At 42.3% G+C, this 11,909-nt stretch overlaps 1 long non-coding RNA gene across 1 annotated transcript; it reads right to left on the bottom strand.

The window, feature by feature from the left end:
* Positions 1-3,291: 3,291 nt before the first annotated feature.
* LOC126419864 (uncharacterized) lies at positions 3,292-11,666 on the bottom strand. Its single transcript, XR_007576012.1, has 3 exons — positions 11,527-11,666; positions 4,424-4,525; positions 3,292-3,432 (listed from the first exon to the last, which is right to left on the bottom strand). It is a non-coding gene; the product is annotated as an uncharacterized LOC126419864 (long non-coding RNA).
* Between the last annotated feature and the right edge of the window lie 243 nt (positions 11,667-11,909).

The raw sequence follows: 11,909 nt of genomic DNA, 5'->3' as shown, positions 1-11,909 counted from the left end.
CGAAGTGTTGTGAACGGACATCATACTGTCGCTGGGTGTGATTTTTATATTTCTTGCGAACAGAAACCAGACTGTCGCCATATTTTTTAATTGTCTATCTACTATGGTACCTGTCTGCTTCCTGTGTATTTTATTAGCATTGCCAACCCTTTGCTTTCTGTTTTAACTTTCCACAATTTTCCGTCGTTTTACAATTTAAGTCAGCGTTTTATCACCTGCTTTTATTGTTTCTTATCTTCTTCTCACGTTTTAAAAAGTCTATAGGCTGCAGAGCAGCGTACTAAGCTGCTGCCAGCCCGCCCCCTTCGGGGGCTTGCGCAGAGCGAAGATACCGGAGTACTTCACCGAGGTCAGCGCCGACTACAAGCAGCAGGCTGACATCCCGTGGGTTGGTTGGCAACATTCGTGTCGGACGACTGCTCAAGGCCCGGCTGCCCCCTTCTACCTGGCTTCCATCGGTACCACTCAGTAATGACTGCGACGCACCGTGGATCCATGGAACTGTTTGCTGATAAAGGGGAGTAAAATTCTTCAATCCTCGTCGTGATTTGCGTCATTGTCTACCTGACCTCTTATTATATTCTGGTTTGTACCCGACCCTCAGAGTTTTACTCTGTCAGCTCTTTGGTCGTAAATGTAGGCGTTAGTTTTGTAGTTTGAAAATTTATCCCGCTATTATGTTACCTCTCCTTTCTGGTTTGTACGCGATCATTAATGTTCTAATGGAGCAGCTCCTGGTCGTCAATACAGCCGGAACAATTGTACTATGCTGTTCATGGCTGTGTTTGAAAGACCGGGTCATTGTTGATGTATTATAGGTGGATCTTGTGGTTCCGCCGAGTGAGTTCTCTTGTAATAAGTGTTTACAATTAATATTTTAAGAGCGTTGTTAATAACTGAAACTCAGTTTAGCTCTGAAAATATTAACAGCCGACTGTCACCAGGGCTTTGGTCAAAATAAAATTGTCAGAAGGGACGCGTTGGGGTCCAGTCGCACTTAGGTTGCCGATTGAAATTAAGAGGTTGGTTGTTTTGAAGTAAGCCTTATCATTGTCATATTGTTTCCTAATCTGTTTAACCTTGAAGCACAGTTGCGCACCTTAACCCTGAACCTTTCGACATACAGCATTCAAATTAAAAGTTACGTCATCTGTTTGCAGTAATTGAATCACTCTTGTCATCAATGGCGCGTCTATAATTTTCATATGTTGCAGAAGGGCATTTAATAAGACACACTGCGTCCAGCGCGGTAGTAAACACCGCTACTTCACCCGATAACGGGCGTGCTGCAGGTCCGGCCGTCTTGTAATCATGGTCATATTGTTTGCTGTTTTGCAATACAGCACTTCAGATTACTTTTGCAAAGATTAAAAACTAATTCAACTTAAGGTTTAAGGTCAAAAGAAATTTACAAATTTGTTCGTTTCGTTAAACAAAATTTTATGGTTATGTATTGTTAAGTAAACAGGTTGTGTGAAAAGAAAGTTATATTGGTAGGTCCTCCCTCCCACGTTTTCCTTAATTCCAGTACGTATCACACAGGAAAAGCATAACTGTGAGTAGCTACTATGCGTAGCACCCATGGGGAAGTTTGTAGAGTGTTAGATTGTCGTACCAAGAGTTCTGGGTTCACGTCTCACTGATGACTTTTTTTTTTTGCTGTATTATGCGTGGAAGTGTTATATGAGTCTAATAATACTTCCGCATATATGATGCTGTTGTTTCTTTATTCTACTGCTCTAATTGTTTATGTTTGTCCTGGGTAACTGCAAATGTAATTATGTACTCTATAGGTTTGCTACTTTCAACTACCGAAGAGAAAGAAGACTGCCAACAGAACATTGCTACAAACTCCGAAAAGACCTTTTACATGTCAGGAAAATGTTCTCCCATATAAGTTTCAAGTGCAAGAAAAAAAATCTCATCTGTTGGGTACGACCTATTGTACGACCAAATGTACCAATTCTACCAATTCTCACTAGCGATATCTACAACGACATAATCATTCACAAATACACTTTTCCTGTATCCGTAAGTCTGGTGTTACTTTTAATTACCATTTACGCATGTTCTACTCGACGACAGCACATAGCACGAACTAAATCGCTCTTTCGGCGATACTCTGTCGACATACAACACTTGGTACCGATCTGAATGCCGGACGTATGGGGGTTTAGATGTGAGATGATATTCGGCCACTGAATTATTCTTTCCGGTATCGGGCTTGCAAATGACATTGGTATTTGGGACGCACGTGTCCAAGCACTGGAAAAAAAATATTTTTGTACCATTTCAGTGGTTTGTGTTTACATTCCGCTGAGCTAAGTATCATGTCGTTTTTGTCCACTGAACCTGTAGACTCGTAGTAATTCAACTCATGCTCTGATTTAAATTTTTTGTTATTAGTGTTGCTGTCCATTTGCACAGCTGATTTCACTTAAAACGCCTGATTGTGTGTCTTTATATTACACGAACCGTTGTTGAACACTTTTCACTTGATATGTGGTCGTCATCAGGTTGGGCTAACATGTGACAGAGTATGTACATTAAGAGTGGTAATGTGCCTTATTCCATTGGCTAAAGTTTATAGCAGTAATTTTTCTCTCAGAGTAAATTAGAAAATTAGTGGATTAAAAATGCCTGTTGTCACTTTAGTTATGCTGTACGTCTTCTGTTCATATGCTGTTGGTAGCTTAATATTGCTAGACTATAATGGAATTTTTTGAGGGAAAGAGTTGATTTGTAGTACATTGTTACTTGTGATACATTTAAACAGAGAAAACTGAAACTAGTCATTTTTTTAAAATGTTCGTTGATTCCTTTAATTAATTTTCTGACCCGTTCAGCCTCATCTTCAGATGGTATGCGTGGAAATCACAAGATTATTTCCGTTGCGTGATGCTGGGTACACTATGGAAATCAACACGTAGGTTCCAAGTGTACCATTGGAAGATGAGGCTAGAAAGGTTTGAAAACTAATTGATGGAATAAACGAACAATTCAAAAAACGTGGATGGTTGTAGTTTTCTGTATTTATATTCAGTACACAGTCACAGGCTCTACAACACCCGAAATGCATAAGCTTCATTTGTAATTAGTGTTTATGAAGAACACTTGTCGTGTAGTCAACAGAATTTTCTGTACCTGTGTCAAGTACTTCATATGAATTCGCAGACTATTGGTGTAGATGTGGAGGATGGAAGGCTCAAGGGGCAGAATTGGGCGAACAGAATGAAGGATTAACTGCCAGCAACATTTTATGGAAGTTTTTAGAAATGATATTGTGCAAAATTGAGTATTTCAAGCTTTATTCATTGCATATACATTGAAATTTCAACATTTATGGGGCAGCAGAAAACTTCTCCGGGTCAAGTCTTCAGCAGCAGGTGGCCTGGCCATGGGATACAGGTCACTCGAATGTAAGACCACCACCTGGAACATGGATGTGTTAGATTCAGTGAAACAATCATTACATAGTTTTCTATTTTCCTCAGTTTGTTACTGGTGTTTCCCGTCTCTGTTTCCCATAATTTACCATACCATCTGACAATTGTTAAGCGACATATATCTGCTCATATATATCAGAAATATAAATGAAAGATCTTCGTCACACAATACCAATGTAAAAGATATAATAATCAAATTTAGTTAAGCACTGTACACTTAAGCGAAACTCTTAGATGCAAATCTTGTGTGTGCTGCAATTCTAATTTTAATTCTCTTTCTAGGAGCTGTGTCATTATGTCAGTTTAACGTAAATTGTCCGGTTAGATGTAAGACAGGTCCTGGCGACATTAATCATGTAAGGATAAACAAGATAAATGCTATGGTGGAATGACTATTGACATAAAATCGGAAATATTTAGCCTGCACGAAACGATTTACATATTAATTTTTTCCACTTGCTGTTGTCGAAGTCGAGAGACAGAGATGTTGGTTGAAAATCAGGCCTTCTAAACTCTATTATGTAGCTATGTGTGAATTGCAGAATAATTAACGTTGCTTCTCTGACTAAGAAACATGCGAACTCATGAACAACACACTTTAGTTGTAGTATTGAGTATAGGGTAAAGCAATTGCATTGACGGGACCAAATGAAGTCTTAATGCTGAATAATAAAGCGTTTGTAATGCTGGCCTTAAGTGGTGTTATACATTAAGTGAATCCCAATTGCGAATGAGGACAACTATCAGCTGTAGAATGGAATGTCGACAGTGAAAATTTGTGGCCGGCCGAATCTAGAACCCACATTTTCAGCTTATCGCAAGCGGTCGTCCCACCATTTGGCTATCCGTGTACCACCCTCTGCCAGACCCAAACTTCCATACGTCGTAAATATGCGTGCATGTCGAAAGAAACTTTGCATCGTAATCGGAATAACACAGGCATTGCGATATCGTATCAAGTCGTGTTGGGCACTCACCGCTGGAGGGCGGGCAGTTCTTGAGCGTGCAGATCCAGGCGCCGTCACTGGAGCACGTGCACCAGTTGCAGCCGTCGTACTTCCGGGAGCCCGGCGTGCAGGCTGCAACAGCACACACAGCACTGCTATCACACTTCTCCGCCACTTGGCACCTCACACACACAGCAGTTCATGAAGCCTAATATATGGCTCACATACTAAATGTGCCATAATGTTGATAGACGCGATGACATGTTACAGAAATTACAATTCTATGGTATAAATGGAATAGCATATGAGTGGTTTAAGTCATACCTACAGAACAGGTCAAGTGATTTAAATAAGTTTGCCACTTCATCTAACTGGGGTGAAATTACATTAGGTGTTCCACAGGGTTCAATCATAGGTCCCCTTCTGTTCTTGATATATGTGAACGACCTCCCTTCCTATCTGAAACAGGATGCTGAACTGACACTGTTTAAAGATGATACAAGCATCATTATTAATCCAGTAAAAGAAACTCCAATTGAAAATGATACAAATAAGGTCTTTGGAAAAGTCATTAATTGGTTTTCTGTAAATGGGCTGGCTTTAAACTTTGCAAAAATACAGGACATCCAATTTTCTGCTGCAAAAAGTACAGTTCCTTCAATAAATATAACAATTCAACAGAAGTCAGTAGACAGGGTAGAGCATACTATGTTTTGGGTGTACAAATAGATGAGAATCTTAACTGGAAAATTTATATTTTGGATCTTCTAAAGCGACAAGGTTCAGCAACTTTTGCAATCAGAATAATTGCCAATTTTGAGGATATAGAAATTAGTAAGCTAACATACGTTGCATACTTTTACTCTCTGATGTCATACAGAATATTATTTTGGGGTAACTCAACATTTCGACAAAAAGTATTCACTGCTCAAAAGAAAGTGGTTAGAATAATGCGTGAGGTTCAGAGTCGCACATCTTGTAGGCATCTTTTTAAAAGACTGGGAATTCTTACAACAGCCTCACAGTACGTTTACTTACAAACGAAATTTGTTCTCATCAATATGGACCAGTTTAAAAACAAGTAACATTCATGATTACAATACCAGAAAAAAGTAAGACTTACACTACCCTTTACTCAACCTATCTTTGGCACAAAAAGAGGTATAATATGCTGGTATAAAAATTTTCGACAAATTACCAGATGAAATAAAATGCCTGACAGACAGCATTAATAGCTTCAAAAATAAATTGAAATCATATCTCCTTGACAGCTCCGTCAATACCACAGATGAATTCTTGAATAGGAATAAATAAATCTATAAGTATAGCATATGCATTTTGTGCCATTTAAGGGAATGGGGTAAATAGTAGAAATATCAGTCTTTAACTCTGTATTGTTATATATATTAAAAAATCTTTTTTCATATGTCCATTTCTTGTGCCCTTGACATGTCCCACATCATAACGCCTACCATACCGTGCGATTGATCAATGCAACACGCAGCCAACTAACTAACTAACCAACCCCGGAATTCGCTACACGAACTGTTCTTTCGTTTCAGTCCACTAACATGACATCGTTACAGATACCTCGCAATAACTATGTAAACATATTGGGATTATCAGCGATCGCAATGGACTGTGATAAAACATTACGTAAAACAGACTTGACTGCATAAAAATACTTTTATCCACTTTCGAAAAAAAGTGTTTTTATGCGGTCAGGATGATCTACTCGAAATCGAGCGCTAGCATTAATGCGTGCCCGGAGTAGAAAGGGGGCCACATGTGGTATAGACTTTCGCCCCCTATGACGGACATAAAACAGAGGGTGAAAAGTGGGATTACAATTCAAGGTCAAAGGGTATCAATGATAACATTTGCTGAAGACATTGGTATCGTGGATCTGTTGAATACAACGAACAGTCTATTGAATACAGAGGATGGATTGGGAGTAATCGAAGAAAGACGAAAGTATTATGATTTAGAAGAAATGATTACAGCGAGAAACTTAACATCAAAATTGCTGATCACGGCGAATTCTGCTACCTATGCAGCAAATTAGCCCCTGATGGACGCAGAAAGGAGGACATAAAAAGTAGAGTATCACTGTGAAAGACGGCGTTCCTGGCCAAGACAAGCTTAATAGGATCAAACATAGGTCTTAATTTGAGCAACGAATTTCTGAAAATTTCGCTTCGAGCAGAGCATTGTATGATAGTGAAACATCTACTGAGGGAGCAACGGAACTGAAGAGAATCTAATAATTTGAGATGTGGTGCCACAGAACAATGTTGAAAATATGGTGGACTGATAGAGAATGAGGAAGTTCTCCGCAGAACCAGTGACGAAAAAAATGTGGAACAAGATTCCAAAAAGGAGGGACAGGACGATATGACAGTTCTTAAGACATCAGAGAAGAACTTCGATGGTACTAGACGTAGCTACGGATGGTAAACTGTAGAGGAAGCCAGAGACATATATCCAGCAAATAATTAAGAGAGGAATACCTGTCAGGCCGCATCAAACGAGTCAGAAGGCTGATACGGTTTCGTATAATATTTTATCGCAATAACTACACTGTCACATCAGAACTTTTATTGTCGACTGTCCATTTTCCGTATGATACATCAGATACTAAACTGACAATGGCATACGTTTCTTTAGATTGCTAGCAGACTATCAACAAAATAATACAGGGTTCTCATTTTTCTTTAGTTTAGAATAGTAATGCCAAAGTGACCTTGAGTCTCCTGTCGCAGCACAAACTTCAACTAACCGAGGTAAAGTAGTTCGTTCACTTTCTGGATTTAACAATAAACAAAGACACAAGGAAAATACATCATCCTCTATCGAAGGTTTGTGTGAGTAGAACGTGCACCGACGAAGACAATGTAAGAAATACGACTGATCTGTGGGGAATGTACTTTCGTCGAGTGTATGATGACATTCAAGAACTAAAGTAACACACTTTTTTCTGAAATCAGGTTGGTTTTATTAACCCATATTATTCCCCAATTTTATGACTACAGAAGGTTGTTTTCAACATAATCTCCGTTCAGTGCTATGAGCTTACGCCACCTCACTGGAAAGGCCTGTATGGGCGCATGGTTCTGCTCTACTGGTCGATGTCTAAAGCATCGTCTTGCTGTCATCAATAGCCAGAGGAGTACATCCTTCGTTGGCCCAAACAGATAGATTCGGGCTATACGATGGAAGAGTATAGACAGCCCAATGAAGTTTTGTGAGCTTCTCTCGGATGCGCAAACTTGTGTGAGGCCTTGCGTTGTCACGGAGAAGGAGAAATTCGTCTGCACTTTTGTGGCGACGAACACGCTGAAGTCGTTTCTTCAGTTTCCTGAGGGTAGCACAGTACACTGCGGAGTTAATCGTTGCACCATGAGAGAGCACATAACACAGAATTACCCCTTGAGTCCCAGAAGACCGTCGGCCCTACTTCACCAGCTGAGTGAACGGCTTTGAACTCTTTCTTCAGAGAAGTCGTGTAGTGCCACTCACTGGATTACCATTTTGTTTCCGGCTCGAAGTGATGAGACCATGTTTCGTCGCCTGTGACGATGTACGACAAAAAATTGTCACGACGAGCCTTGTTACGAGCAAGAAATTTCGCCCAGAAGGTCGTCTTTATCGACTTCTGTTACGCCGTTAGGAACTCATAGGGCACGCACGTTCATGTAACCCAACATGAGGACGGTTGTGTCAGCACTATCAAGAGACACTTCCAGTCGAGCAGCAAGGTGTTTTATTGTGATCCGTCGATCACCTCGAATGCGAGTGTCCGCAGGTTCTAATATTGCTGGCATGCGGTAGATCGGACAGTTTTGGGCGAGTCTTTGTGCGACGATAACAAACGCCTCGCCTAACGACTCACCCTACTCTTGTTCACTGCCAGGTCTCCGTAGACATACTGAAAGAGCCTGTGGACAGCTACTATGCTCTGGTTTTCCGCCAAAAGAAAATCAGTGACAGTTCTCTGCTTGGAACGCACTTCCGGTACAGACGCCATATTGAAGGCTACGTATGGCGCTCCCACCTATCGGAACTTCATAACAGCTGAAGCGGAAATATTAGACTATGTCCCACATTCCGAATTTTTTCGACCGAAATTGTCCGAGAAAGAAATGTGTTGCATTGATTACTGATCGTCCCTCGTAAGTTAGCAAATCATTACTTTAGTTACTATTCTGTTAACCTGCACTCTAAGCAGATCAGTAGCCTTTCCGCCTCCTTTTCGTTGCTACACACTGTACTCAGACAAACTTTCAACTGAAGGCGGTTGACAGATTCACCAGTGTGAATTTTCGTTGTACTTCTATTTGTTTACTCTCATCTCCAGCAAGTATATGAGTTACGATACCCCAGGTGCCAGCACTGTGCCCTAGCGCAGGATATTCAAAGTCAACTGTGTGTTAGTTTGTGACCTACAGAAATCGTTCCTTGGAGAATAAGCAGCAAGAAAGATTGCGTGAACGAATGGCCAAACCTGCACGCATGGGAGGTACACCCTTATGGGGGTGGAGATAAAAGATATTTGACACGTAAGTTTCAGTTATTGAAAATAGAGGACACACCATTGAAGTGCATATGTTACGTGTTTTTGCTCCGTTTTCAGGAGGTAAAAGAGCTGGCGTACGGTCATGTGGCATCTGCATTATTCTTCGTACCACACAAAGGCAAGTCTTCCAGCAAGGGAGCAAGGACAGCTGCAGATATAATTCTCCTGTGAGAGGCTTTGTGGAAGGATGGCTGGTTCCATGCTGCCGTCGACAATAGCCCCGCCTACACCTTAATGTTGAACCGGTGGTGACAGTTCACTGCCACCATACCTTGGGGATTCCCCCTAGCCCAAATGTGAGTTTGAGAGGACTGACAATGTCACTTCTTGTAAACACAGCCTCATCTGCTAGTAGGGCGGATGACAGAAATCACAGACCGGTGATGGCCTGTGCGACGATCCAGCGACAAAACCGTTCAAATGGTTCAAATGTCTCTGAGCTCTATGGGACTTAACATCTGAAGTCTTCAGTCCCCTAGACTGAGAACTACTTAAACCTAACTAACCTAAGGACATCACACACACCCATGCCCGAGGCAGGATTCGAACCTGCGAGCTTAGCAGCAGCGTGGTTCCAGACTGAAGCGCCTAGAACCGCTCGGCCAAACAAGCCGGCGTCGACAAAACCGTCCCAGCATATGCAAGTGTAAATCCAATAACGCCTTTACGCGTCGTAAGTGATACAGACAGTGGCAGGTCCTCCACACCGTCGTCTGGCTAATTCCACGCCATCTGTCTGGAGCTGACGCCGCGGTCATTTTCAAAAATCTTTTACCTTCACCTTCAAGTGGGAGTACCTTCAAATGCATCTCTGCCCATATTCTGTCCTTATCGCCTGTTTTTGCCCCTTATCCTATCTTTCATTCAGTTTGTCCGTATTTAGCAAACTCTCCCTTATACAGGGTGTTACAAAAAGGTACGGCCAAACTTCCAGGAAACGTTCCTCACACACAAAGAAAGAAAATATGTTATGTGGACATGTGTCCGGAAACGCTTACTTTCCATGTTAGAGCTCATTTTATTACTTCTCTTCAAATCACATTAACCATGGAATGGAAACACACAGCAACAGAACGTACCAGCGTGACTTCAAACACTTTGTTACAGGAAATGTTCAAAACGTCCTCCGTTAGCGAGGATACATGCATCCACCCTCCGTCGCATGGAATCCCTGATGCAGCTCTGGAGAATGGCGTATTGTATCACAGCCGTCCACAATACGAGCACGAAGAGTCTCTACATTCGGTACCGGGGTTGCGTAGACCAGAGCTTTCAAATGCCCCCATAAATGAAAGTCAAGAGGGTTGCGGTCAGGAGAGCGTGGACGCCATGGAATTGGTCCGCCTCTACCATTCCATCGGTCACCGAATCTGTTGTTGAGAAGCGTACGAACACTTCGGTTGAAATGTGCAGGAGCTCCATCGTGCATGAACCACATGTTGTGTCGTAAAGGCACATGTTCTAGCAGCACAGGTAGAGTATCCCGTATGAAATCATGATAACGTGCTCCATTGAGCGTAGGTGGAAGAACATGGGGCTCAATAAAGACATCACCAACAATGCCTGCCCAAACGTTCACAGAAAATCTGTGTTGATGACGTGATTGCACAATTGTGTGCGGATTCTCGTCAGCCAACACATGTTGATTGTGAAAATTTACAATTTGATCACGTTGGAATGAAGCCTCATCCGTAAAGAGAACATGTGCACTGAAATGAGGATTGACACATTGTTGGATGAACCATTCGGAGAAGTGTACCCGTGGAGGCCAATCAGCTGCTGATAGTGCCTGCACACGCTGTACATGGTACAGAAACAACTGGTTCTCCTGTAGCACTCTCCATACAGTGACGTGGTCAACGTTACCTTGTACAGCAGCAACTTCTCTGACGCTGACAGTAGGGTTATCGTCAACTGCACGAAGAATTGCCTCGTCCATTGAAGGTGTCCTCGTCGTTCTAGGTCTTCCCCAGTCGCGAGTCATAGGCTGGAATGTTCCGTGCTCCCTAAGACGCCGATTAATTGCTTCGAACGTCTTCCTGTCGGGACACCTTCGTTCTGGAAATCTGTATCGATACAAACGTACCGCGCCACGGCTATTGCCCCGTGCTAATCCATACATCAAATGGGCATCTGCCAACTCCGCATTTGTAAACATTGCACTGACTGCAAAACCACGTTCGTGATGAACACTAACCTGTTGATGCTACGTACTGATGTGCTTGATGTAGACCAATGAGTCGCATGTCAACACAAGCACCCAAGTCAACATTACCTTCCTTCAATTGGGCTAACTGGCGGTGAATCGAGAAAGTACGGTACATACTGACGAAACTGAAATGAGCTTTAACATGGAAATTAAGCGTTTCCGGGCACATGTCCACATAACATCTTTTCTTTATTTGTGTGTGATGAATGTTTCCTGAAAGTTTGGTTGTACCTTTTTGTAACACCCTGTATATGGTATTGAAATATGTTTTGTTACAACCCACTTCCGGGGCTACATACCGAATGCCAAAGGCCAATTGAATAAGTGCTCTGTTGAAACACCACTCACCTAGAGCCTGTTCGCAGACCAGGGCAGCAATGAGCAGCACCAGGAAGACGGCCAGTAGTTTCGCCATGTCGCGCAGTGCGAATGATACTTCAGCGGTCTTCTGTCACCGTTTTATATACGTTGGCCTGACCCAGCACGCCACACACTGAAATACGCAAGGGCGTGGGTGCTTCGCCGCTGGCGTAGTGATAACTCACCTGCCGCAATTTGTCACGCGCGGCACACTTTCCTCGTGTTATCACGACATCCTTGCTCTTGTGCCGCTGCTAAACACACCCCAAGACCTGCCGTAGCTGCCTACAAACAGGAATAGTGTGAATGCTAAGACGGAAACGGCGGCCTCCCTAAGCTCCGCGTTTCGGAGGCCATTCGAAAGTAGAGCC

The sequence above is a fragment of the Schistocerca serialis genome, chromosome 9, assembly GCF_023864345.2.
Source record: "Schistocerca serialis cubense isolate TAMUIC-IGC-003099 chromosome 9, iqSchSeri2.2, whole genome shotgun sequence".
Lineage (NCBI taxonomy): Eukaryota > Metazoa > Arthropoda > Insecta > Orthoptera > Acrididae > Schistocerca > Schistocerca serialis.
Note: the sequence above shows the minus strand (reverse complement) of the source record. Positions and strands in the feature narration are given on the sequence as shown.